Here is a 13,127-nt window from a genome sequence, read left to right on the forward strand (position 1 = left end):
GAAATTCTTTTAATGACCCTCTATGATTAGTCTTTACCCACTTCTTAAACTCATCTGGCAACATGTCTTTCATAACTCTCTAACACAATGGGAACAATAGCCTTCTTTCAACTCTGAAACTACCATTGTTCTTTAACCTCAGGGACTTGCATAGCTATACTTCATCCTTTCTTCAGCTAGTTAACTCCTACTCTCTCTTAAGATCTCAATTTAACGATAATATCCCAGGAAAGCACTATTACACTGTTTAATAGTACTATGCACTTTTTCCTTATAGCACCAACATAAGTTATAATTTTCTATAACTATAGTTATATTATTATATTTAGACTTGGTTATATAACTAGTTATGCTATTGTATTTAGCAATAATTTTCATTAAATAATTTTTAGATTACTATGTAACATCTTTGCCCCACTTACCTTGTAAGCTCACTAACAGTGGAGGCCATGCCTTTTTGCTCATCATTCTATCCCAAAGTTCTAGCCTAGCACTTAATGCATACATGATAGGTGCTCAATAAGTGTTAAATAAATGAAAGTTTAAGCTGACAGTCTTAATCACTAAGAGAGACAATACAGAGAACAGACTCTGTGGCTCTTCTCACAACAGATATGTCCCACTCATCACTACTGTCTCACCGATATATAAACAAGTCTCCTCACCCATAAAGTAGGGGTGGGGGCCTTCCACTTTCAGGTTTACCATCCATGCATCCCAAATTCATTTTAACTGGTCCCTGTGCACATGGCCTTAGAACTCCACTCGTAACCCAATGTCTTTGCAACTCACTCCAACTGCCAGAGACAAGAAGCCAAAATACACAATAGCGAATGATCTGGACTTTGCCATTATTATAGCTAGCCTTGGCACTTCAGCTGGTGGGGACAGTATTTGTAGAAGAAAACCATATGAACAACCACTGATGTGAAGCCCTGTGTAAAGTCCAGTGTTTTTGATTAAGGCACTGGCCCATGACCAAAAATGGGTGTTGGGTGCCTACAGAATAATGAAAGTGAAGTAGTTTGAAGTAGAAATGATAATTACTACAGGTTTTTTTCCCCCCCTTTTTGTGGCAGCAAGCCAAAAGTCAGAAATAGGAAACCAAATACCAAAGTCTAGTACGAAGGACGGCAGCAGAACTAAAAAATGGGAATGGAGCCAGAGTCAGAAGCCAGATGGACTATGGAGTGAGTGCAGATCTGGAACCAGGGAATCATGTACATAATCATGGTAGTGAACATATCAGAGCAGGCAAATTCCTGGAACCATGGCCATGTTCGGTTAATTTAAGGCACAGAGCTGGAAGAGAACCTCCTACCAAAGAGAATTGATAGCTTCCAGGGGAAGCCTGAGTAGTTGTGTGGGGCCAGACGGAAAATCTTCCCTAACCTTCCCTAACCAGTTACCCTTTAACTTGAGCCCCCTCACATATTCACCATGTGACTCACAGACAATAACAGTGAGCTTCAGGCAATTCACCCCTCCTCACATCTAGAGTGCTACATTCTCCAGCCTTATTGCCCATCTTGCTTCTTTCTCCCACTGCATTCTTGTGTTGACACAACTCACGACTTCTGATTTGTCCTCTGGCTTTTTTCCGTTAACATTCAATCCTTACATCTGACAAATGATTCAGTTTCATTTTTTTTTTTTTTTTTGTCCCATGGGCAATTCTTTGTACTTATCCTTTCCTTCCTTTTACTTCTAGCTGCTCTAGATAATAAACTAACTTACCTAATTAGATACCTCTATCTCTGGGGTCCCTTCTCTAACTTAAACTTGAATGGCTGGTGTACCTACCTAACCTCTCCTAATCTTTCCTACTCTCAGAATTACAAGTGCAGGACTTAAGGAATATATACTTTAAAATGCATTCCGTTATCTTTAAAAAAATGGCCAGTATCTTGTTTTCTATGTGCAAGTTTTATCTCACTTAATAAACCTTATGTTTCTTGAGGAATGCACTGACTCTGTATTACTTCTCTAGTCTTTATACTACTGAGTACCAAATCAATATACTGAACTTGCAAATAATTGTAGGTGAGGTACTATGTGTATGGCAATATTTAATTTTATTTAAAGTCTTTCTGAGAATTTGAATGCTACCAGATCCCATTCAATACATTTATAATGTAATTTATTAAAATACAATAGTCTTCATAAGTAAGATATTTTACAAAATGTTTTTTGAAGAGTACATATTAGATCATAGAAATTTACAATGGGAAAGACCCTCAAATTATTTAACATAAAACTCTGTTATATTACAGAGTATCTCCTTAAAATTAGTGTTGATTTCCAAGCCTATGGGGACAATCATAACAAACATGATTTACTGAGGGAGCTAAGGACGGTTTCCCTGAGAAAATGACATTCAAGATAAACTCTGAAGAACAGGTATAGGACACCTCTGTGAAAAGGGGAGCACATGGCCGGGCGTGGTGGCTCACGCCTGTAATTCCAGCACTTTGGGAGGCCAGGGCGGGCGGATCACAAAGTCAGGAGATGGAGACCATCCTGGCTAACACGGTGAAACCTCGTCTCTACTAAAAATGCAAAAAATCCAGCCAGGCGTGGAAGCAGACACTTGTAGTCCCAGCTACTCCGGAGGCTGAGGCAGGAGAATGGCACAAATCCAAGAGGCGGAGCTTGCAGTGAGCTGAGATCACGCCACTGCACTCCAGCCTGGGCGACAGAGCGAAACTCCGTCTCAAAAAAAAAAAAAGTTGGGGGAACACAAAGTATAAGGTAAATTCTTGAGAGGAGGGACAAGTAGAAGTGTCTGCTGAGTTGGAGCAACTGAAAAATTTGTGTTGCTGAAACAGAATAAGGGAGAGCATGGCACAAGAGGAGCAAGGGGCGGCGAGTTCTGAAGCCCTTGGTAAGGATTATGGACTTTATCCTAAGAACAGTGAGAAGCCATTGACGGGTTTGGGGAGGGGCATAATATGAAAAGGTTTGTGTGTGTTTTTTAAAGTCATTTTGGACATTTGTTTCTGTTCACAATGAGAAACTGGAACTGAATTTATCCTTCCACCTGAAACAACTAGAAAACTAGACAAAATTTATAAAGCAATGGCTTTCAAGACATTGGTTATCAGGCAATGAAGGACAGTGATCCTGTCATACGGGAACAAATGAGGTAAGTTATACCATAGCCCCAACTTACTGCCTGGAAAAAGTTTCCTGGATGCAATGTAAGGAGGGGAAATCCTGAGTTGAAACCCCGAGCTGACAGTCTGAGGAAGTTGAAGAGGCTAGAGTTGGCAGGGCAGATTCTGGAAAGGGGGAACTATACATATGAGAACTCTAGAGATCTTAAGAGAGTGTCCTTGGATGTTCAGTTGAGTATTGATCAGAACATGCATGTGAAGAAAGTACCCAGAACTGGGGAAAGAATCACACAGAAGGATTAGAGGAAAGAGTATTTGTAGCTCGCATATGGACTGGGATAGTGCCTGTTCCCAATAGCTAGATTGGAAAACCTCATAATTTAGAAGACATCAGACTTTCTTTTTTTTTTTAGGATTCTAAGAAGAATCTTCCCTCAGTGGTAGGTAAGATTTAATCCTAGAGGTCGGGCACGGTGGCTCACGTCTGTAATCCCAGCACTTTGGGAGGCCAAGGCAGGTGGCTCACCTGAGGTCAGGAGTTCAAGACCAGCCTGGTCAACATGGTGAAACTCCGTCTCAACTAAAAATACAAAATTAGCTGGGTGTGGTGGCATGCACCTGTAGTCCCAGCTACTCAGGAGGCTGAGACAGGAGAATTGCCAGAACCCAGGAGGTGCGCCCCTGCACTTCAGCCTGGGCAAGACAGAACAAGACTGTCTCAAAAAAAAAAAAAAAAGATTTAATCCTAGACTAAATGCTTTTTGGTCTTTTCTAGCACAGCTTAAAAACAAAATTTCTTAGAACCAGTGATAAAGAACCAGTGATTAAATCGACCAAAGGAAAAAGATACATGATATAAAGAGGGCCAAAGGTCAAGATGAGAGATTTCTTATCAGAAGCAATGCAAATTAGAAGACAGTAAAATAATATCCTGAAAGTACTGAAAGAAAAAAAAAAAAAACACCTTATCAATCTAGAATTTTTTACCCAAATGGAAGTATCTTTCAAAAACAAAGATGAAAGAAGGATATTTTCAGACATTAAAAGAAGCTGAAATAATTCATCACAAGCAGACCAGCACTATAAGAAATGATAGAGGAAAACTTGGTATTTTTTTCTTTTGCTTTTCCTTCAAGCAAAATGAAAATAATACCAAATGAAAACCTAAATAAAAGAATGGAGAACATCGGAAATGGTAACAACATGGACAAATATAAATACATTTTTTATTATTTAAATGTCTTTAAAAGATAACTGACTCTTGAAAGAAACAATAAATATAATGATAATGTACTATGGCAGGGGTACCCAACACTAAGACTGTGGACCAGTACTGGAGGTGAGTGGTGGGCGACTGAGCATTACTGCCTGAACTCAGACTCCTGTCAGATCAGCGACAGCATCAGATTCTCATAGGAGCACAAATGCTATTGTGAACTGCACATGCAAGGGATCCAGGTTGTGCACTCCTTATGAGAATCTAATGCTTGACGATCTGAGATGGAACAGTTTCATCTCGAAACCATCCACCCCACAATGGTCTGTGGAAAAACTGTCTTCCACAAAACTGGTCCCTGGTGCCCAAAAGGTTGGGGACCACTGTACTATGTGGTTTATAAAATATATAGAAGTAAAATGTAAGGCAAAATAGTACAAAGGTCAGGAGGGGAAAATAGAATTATACTATTTTAAGGTTCTTGCAGTATCTGTTAAGTAATATAATGCCACTTGAAGGTACAACATAACAAATATGTATAATATAAACCCTAAATCAACAACTAAAACTTTATGTCCTATTACTGTGAATTATAAAGAATTATAGCTAATAAGACTTTATATATCATTATTGTGAATTAAAAAGAATTATAACCAGTAAGCCAACAAGGGTGATAAAATGGAATATACATTACATAGTTTTTTTAAAAGAAGGCAAAAAAGGAAAGGGGAAAGAAGAAAAGATGGAACAAACAATACAGATAGAACCAAAACTATCAATAATTAAATTAGTCTAAACTCTCTCATTTAAAAACCAGAGATTATTAAGATTGGATAAAAATGCAAGATTCAACCATGCTTAACATAGAGCTTAAAAATTAAGGGAAGAGAAAAATATACCATCCTAATACTAATCAAAAGAAAGCAGACAAAATAGATTTCAGAGCAATTACCAGAGATGAGGGACATAAAATGGACAAATTATTTGAATGATACAAACTACCAAAGCTCATTCAAGAACAAATAGATAACATAAATAACTCTACATCTATTAAAGAAATTGAATTTGTCTACAAACCTTCCCACAAAGAAAACACTGGGCCCATATGGCTTCGTTTGTAAATTCTATCAAACATTTAAGCAGAAAATAACACCAATTCTACAAAAACTCTTCCAGAAAATTGATGAGAAGGGAATATTTTCTAATTCATTCTGTGAGGGCAGCATTACTTGATACCAAAACCAGACAATGACATTATAAGACAACTACAGACCAATATGTGTCATAAACATACATGTAAAAATTCTTAGCAAAATTTTAGCAGAGCTAATACAATAATGTACAAAAAGGATAATACATCATGACCAAAGGGGGTTTATCTAAAAAATACAAGGTTGGTGTGATATCCAAAAAGTAATCAATGTAACTCATTGTAATAACAAGAAAGAAAAATCCTATGATTATCTCAACAAATACAGAACAGTATTTGAAAATACAAAATACATGCCTGACAAAAACTGTCAGAAAACAGAGAACAGAAGAGAACTTCCTTATATTGATAAACAGTATATGTGAAAAATCTACAATTAACATCACACTTACGATCAGGAACAAGGAAAGGATATCCATCTTACCACTTCTAATCAGCATTGTACTGGTGGTTCTAGCCAGAGAAGTCATGCAAGAAAAATAAAATCTCCATTTGGAAAATAAGAAGTATAATTCCCTTCATTCATAGATGGCATGATTTCTGTGAAGAAAATCCTATGGAGTGCATAAATAAGTTACTAGAACCAATGCAGGAGTTTAGCAATGTTCCAAGATACCAGATCAATATATAAAATTAATTATATTTCTATATATAGTAGAGCATCATTTCATGTATTTATTTTCCAGCCATATAGCTTACTTAGCGAATTGTCTATTCAAATATTTTGCCCACTTTTAAAAAGGTAATCATGTATCTATCATGTGACCCAGCAATCATATGAAAGCATGCCTGGTCACAGTCTAATCTCGGGATGAATATATGACCATACATGACAAAGAGACTTTGCAGATATGATTAAGACAAGACTCTTGAGATGGGAAGATTATCCTGCATTATGCAGCCAGACCCAATGTCATCACAAGGGGTTTTAAAAGATGGAAGAGGAAGGCAGAAGAGTCAGAGACAAAGTTATGATAGAAGCAGAGATTGGAGTGATGTATTGTAAGATGGAGGCAGACGCCACCAGCCAAGGAATGCTGGCAACATCTAGAATCTGGAAAAAGTAAAAAGAATCAGCCCTGGACTCTAAATAAGGAGTGCAATCCTGTCAACACCTTGATTTAGCCCAGTGGAATCCATTTCAGACTTCTGACCTCCAGAAGTGTAAGATTATAAATTTGTGTTGTTTTAAGACACTATCATACAATTTATTGCAACAGCAACAGGAAATAAACACTGTTGACTTCCGAGAAGATTATTTGGTGGAGCTTCTATTTTTACTTGGATAATTTTATATTCAGTACCAGAATGTAATAAAAAAAAAAAAAGCCTATTATTATTTATTATCAAATTTATATAAATTTCATAAAAGGCCAGGTGTGGTGGCTTACACCTGTAATCTCAGCATTTTGGTAGGCCAAGGCGGGTAGATCACTTGAGGCCAGGAGTTTGAGACCAGTCTGGCCAACGTGGTGAAAACCCATCTCTACTAAAATTACAAAAATTAACTGGGTGTGGTAGTGCATGCCTGTAATCCCAGCTACTCAGGAGGCTGAGGCACGAGAATCGCTTCAGCCTTGGAGGGGGAGGTTGCAGTGAGCTGAGACCATGCCACTGCACTCCAGCTTGGGCAACATAGCAAGACTCTGTCTCAAACACATACATACATACATACATACATTTGATATAGCATAAGGAATCATAAAAGAGATAACTTATTTAATGAGCTTTGTCTTATAAAAATATTTGTCATAGATACTCTAAGTGGAGGCAAAAAAGACAATAACTGAAAACCTTTGACCTGAAATATTTAAATATTTAATAAGATAAAATCAGAATTGGGAATATACCCCATTTGGTATAATTTGCTCTGAGTTTACCAGATGACCTATATTAACCTGTTGAGAGAGTATGTTCCAAAATAAAAATACTGAGGTAACTGAGAAGAGTCAATTGAGAGCATCAGCAATTTTAAATTCATTGGCTGTAAAATGAAATGTGGAAGTTTAAAGATACTTTTATTAAAAATTACAATCATATAAAAATATATTCTTCAGAAGTAAAATATACCTGTAACATGAGACAGATACAGTTAAGACAATGATTAAAATACATGAATATGTACAGAATTATTATGGTTGTAACTTTTTAATGTACTGATAATCAGTATTAAGCAGTTTGTTTTCAATTTTTTCTAGTGTACCCAGATTTATTTTTGAAAATATTTTATTTTATGTATTTATTTTTGAGACAGAGTCTTGTTCTATCATCCAGGCTGGAGTGCAGTGGTGCGATCTAGGCTCACTGCAACCTCCACCTCCCAGGTTCAAGTGATCTTCCTGCCTCAGCCTCCCTAGCAGTTGGGAATACAGGTGTGTACCATGACACCTGGCTAATTTTTGTATTGTGGTAGAGATGGGGTTCCACCATGTTAGCCAGGCCAGTCTCATCTCCCGGCCTCAAGTGATCCACCCGCATCAGCCTCCCAAAGTGCTGGGATTACAGGCATGACCTGCCGTGCCCACCCTTGAAAATATTTTTTAAACAGAACTATCTTATAGTTCTGTATATTTGATTGTGTAATGCTTCATTTTATTCTTAAAGGTTATCTCTATTTGGACCCCCTGGGGGTCTTGGAATATATCTCTTGTGGATTACGAGGGGACTACTATACATAATAAAACATTGTTTCTATTATTACTCTGAGTAAAATGTTACTTATTAAATTAAGAATAAGAAAAATAAAAGTTTTATTTTCCCTCTTTCTCTGATGTGCTTCCTTTCCTTATACAGACATGAGTTTTTGACCTGTACTATTTTTCTTCTTTCTGAAGAATTTCTCTCAATATTTTTTGCAAGGTAGGTCTGTTGGCAACGATGTCCCTCAATTTTTGTCAGTCTAAAAGTCTTTGTTTCTCCTTTACCTTTGGAGGATAACTCCGCAAAGTAAATAACTATTGGCTGGTGTTTTTTTTCTCTCAACACTTTGAATGTTTCACGCCAGCCTCTTACTTTCATGGTTTCTGAGGAGATGTCAGATGTAATTCTTATCTTTGCTCCTTTATAGATAAAGTGTTTTTCCCTCAGGCTTTTTATCAGAATTTTTTTTTTTTGTATCTTTTTGTTTCCATATATATCTGCTTATATAAGAATATTTTTATTTTTTATTTTCCGAAATTCAAATATTTGCATATGTGTAGATTTTTTTTTTTTTTTTTTGTGGCATTTATCCTACTTGCTGTTCTCTGAGCTTTTTGGATCTGTGGTTTGGTGTCTGACATTAATTTGGGGGAAGTTCTGTCATTATTGCCTCAAATATTTCTTCTGTTCCATCAAGGATTTCTTCTCCTTCTGATATCCCTACTGTGTGCATCTACACCTTTTGTAGTTGTCCCACAGTTCTTATTCTGTTCTGCCTTCTCTTCCCCCCGCACCCCACCATCCATCCAGTCTTTTTTCTCCATGCTTTTTTTTTTGGAGACGGAGTCTCCATTCTGTTGCCCAGGCTGGAGTGCAATGGTACAAACTCGGCTCACTGCAACCTTCACCACCCAGGTTCAAGCATTTCTCCTGCCTCAGCCTCACTCCTGAGTAGCTGGGATTACAGGAGTGTGCCATCATGCCTGGCTAATTTTTGTATTTTTAGTACAGGCGGGGTTTCACCATCTTGGCCAGGTTCTCTCGAACCCCTGACCTCAGGTGATCTGCTGGCCTCGGCCTCCCAAAGTTCTGGGATTACAGGTGTGAGCCACCACACCTGGCTTCTTCATGCTTTTTTGTTTGGGAAGTTTCTATTGTCATATCCTTAAGCTCAGAGATTCTTTCCTCAACCAAGTGCAAGTGTACTAATATGCCCATCAAAAAGCATTCTTCATTTATGTTAGAGTTTTTGATATCTAGCATTTAATATTTTTTAGAATTTCCATATCTCTGCTTACATTACTCCATTTGTTCCTACATGTTGTCTACTTTTTTCTGAAAGCCCTTATCATATAAAAATAGCTCCGTTTTTAAGTCCTGATTTAATTATCACAACATTCTTAACATATTTGATTCTGGTTATGATGCTTCAGTCTCTTCAAACTGAAAATCACTTTTTTTTTTTTTTTTGCCTTTACAAATATGTCTTGTAATTTTTTTTGTTAAAAAGTGACTATAATGTGTTGAGTAAAAGGAACTACAGTAAATAAGCCTTAAGTAATGTGGTGGTAGTGTCAGGGAGTGGAAGCATTCTGAGTCCTATGATTAGGTCTCAGTCTTTTGGTAAGCCTACACCCCTGCATGGTAAACTTCAGCAGTGTTTTCTCAGTTGTTTCTCCCTCTTAACGGTGGACAGAATTGCTAAAGGGGACTAGAGTGGTATATTTCCCTTCCCCACATGGAAGGCTAGAGCTAACTGGAGCTGGATATTTTCCTTCCCCCAAGTCAGTTAGGCTTTGATAAAACCCCACTGTAAAACAGTTTCTCCTTGCTCAACCAAAAAAAGAAAAAAAGTTTCTTCTGCAGCCAGGGCTTGTTAAGAACAGAATGCTCTGCTGTATTTCAAAATGGTTGCTTTCCCATCCCCCAGCCAGAAGCATGAGGGGATTTTTCTCTGATAGTCACTGTGAGTTCACCTTTGTGAGTATACTATACTAGTCCTACTGGAGGTATAATTCACAAAGGTATGAGAGCTCCTCTATGACTGGGTTCCCCTGGAGTTTTTGACTCTCAGGCTTGTCCACAGTGAGCCTTCAGCATTTCATCGATTACAGTTCAGGTTTCCCTACCCCAGCACTGGTTTCCAGAGGTTTCTGCTCTGGTTATGATTCTCTGTATCTTCCCATCCGTCTCTCCAATTTTGAGGGCAGCAGTTTTCCCTGTGTCCTCATTTCTGAGGAATTTAAGAAGAGTTGTTGATTTTTGTCTGTTCAGCTTTGTACTTGTTATTAGGATGCAGTGGCAAGTTCTAAGCCCCTTATATGAGACTAGAGACTCTGCGTGCTTTTAAAATTCATTGCTGTGTAAAAATACCAGTTTGCTTATGCTTTATTTTCTGGGTTCAGTTACATGATATAAAACATGTGCACATTTGAGGATTTGAGAAGATCTCTAGGTGAATTCCTATATTTCAAGGCACTATTATACTACTTACTCCTTGCACAAAAGATATTCAGTTATGCAGTTTATAAGCTATACCCAGTGCCCTAAATAGTACTGTAGGTGCTGTATAAATACCATAGATATTTAATAAACATTTGTGGAATAATCTATAAATGAATGAATGAAAGATTTCCCTGGAACTTCTTGGATTCTTTCACCAGATCACTCCCTAGTTTTCTAATAAACTTGATTTGTCCTGAGAAAGATAGAGGAAAGGAATTGTTCTAACTTTTAATATTGTTATTAGTTGTTAACATATTAACTTGGTCTGAATCTGAACCTTGAAAATGTTTCTCTTGATTTTCAGATTGAAAGTACAAAATTCAGAAACTCGCAAAACTCTGTGTAGGAGTGTTCTATGCAATAACCACTCTAAGTCTTCCAAACAGTGACAAAAATTGCTAAACTGACAAACATAAAACGAAACACAAAACTAAAATATGAGTAGCTTATTTGTTTAGTAACAAGAGTTAAGTGCATTATTTTGTTGTAGATTACTTTTTGCATACTTTTATTCTCAGGCTGTCTTTCTCTGTTACCCAGGACTCTAGGTTTTCCCATTCCCTTGTTCCTTTCTTTACCCAACCTAGGAGTACATGAAGAAAAACAATACTGAATTTTAAACTAAATAAATTGTAAGAGGTGAGATATATATTTGAGCAAATTTAACATGAGGGACATATTATCCAGATAACATTTAGTTGACTTTAAATGGATATATATATAAAAAACTTTTTTTTTTTTTGAGACAGGGTCTCACTCTGTCGCCCAGGCTGGAATGCAGTGGTGCGATCTCGGCTCACTGCAAGCCCCACCTCCCAGGTTCATGCCATTCTCCTGCCTCAGCCTCCCAAGTAGCTGGGACTACAGGTGCCCACCACCACGCCCGGCTAATTTTTTGTATTTTTTAGTAGAGATGGGGTTTCACCGAGTTAGCCAGGATGGTCTCGATCTCCTAACCTCGTGATCCGCCCACCTTGGCCTCCCAAAGTTCTGCGATTACAGGCGTGAGCCACTGCGCCTGGCCTAAATGGATTTATTTAGGTAGCAGCTCTGTTCTACTAATGTGCCCAGTAGTTAATTACTATTTGTGCTAGACTGCCATCCCCAGCCTTCAGCTTAACTATTTTTTACTGAGCTCTGGTTCCAGAGCAGTGGACTAAGAAAATTATTCATGCTAGAGAAGGGCAGTAAGAGGATGAAGAGGATTTTGACATCATGTCATATAAGGAGTGATTAAAAAGAGAATTATGTTTCCCTAAGGAAAAGAAGACTAGGGTAGATTCTATATCAACATTTATCTCAAAACCCTTAGCATGGTCCACAAGCCCTGAATCATCTGTCTTCCACTTACTTCTCCAGCCTCATCTTGCAAACATTCTCACTTTCTGTGTTTCAGCTCTTCTGGCAGAGTTTGATACCTCCTTTTTTAGGCCTTTTGCATATACATTCCTTTGGCTAGGAAGATTCTTCTCCGCTTTTTGGCCTATTTCCTACTATAGATCTCTGTTCACATATTACTTCCTCAGGGAAGCCCCAAAACAAATCAAAAGTTTCTAGCTCAGGTTTCCCTTGCAGCAGCTATTTCATTTGTGTGCCTCTCACGCTAGACCATAAGCTTCAAGATATAAAGGACCGTGATTGTTTTGCTAACCATTTTCTCACCTAACACAGTGCACTGTATGTAGCAGGTAGGCAACAAATACTAAGTGAATGAACATCCATGCTTCTGGCTAAATTGCTGTTTTCAACTCAAATGCCAAAAATTTCTTAAAAGCCCACACAGAAACAGTAACAACAACAAAAAAGATAGGTGACATGAGTGAATAAGGACTGGGCATAATAGGAATTTATGGAAACTGTAGAGAATTGAAGACAGCATGCCTTGTACAAATGCATTCAAAAGTCAAATGATTTTGAAATGCTGTGATGACAAAGTATAACATGTTCAAATATCACATTTGGCTATAGGCTGCCAGTTTGCAACACCTGTCTTAAGTAAATTGCTATATTAATTATATATACTATTGTAGAGGGCATTTCATTCTATGAGAAAATGCTCACATATACTATAAAAAAAAAAAAAAAAAAAAAAGCATGCTCCAGGATACCTTATTGGTGGATTGAAAAACAAAAATAAAACATTTTTAAAAGCATGCTAAATACAACAGTGGCATTCTCATTTAAAAATATACAGAGAAAACACTGTGTAAAGGTTTGTACTAATATGCCAACAGTGGATATCTCTAGCTGATAGAATTATATGTTCTGGTGTGTGTATTTTCTTAGTATCCTACAACAAACATGTATTGCTGTTGCACTCAGAAATAAATTGTTTTTACAAGGTCAAGAAGTAACTCAGGTGTCAATGTGGCAGATAAAGTAGAGTATAATAGGATCAGTGGCAGGGAGATTGACTATTGCAATAATATGGGTGAAAACT

This window comes from Mandrillus leucophaeus, unplaced genomic scaffold (assembly GCF_000951045.1).
Source record: "Mandrillus leucophaeus isolate KB7577 unplaced genomic scaffold, Mleu.le_1.0 Scaffold868, whole genome shotgun sequence".
Lineage (NCBI taxonomy): Eukaryota > Metazoa > Chordata > Mammalia > Primates > Cercopithecidae > Mandrillus > Mandrillus leucophaeus.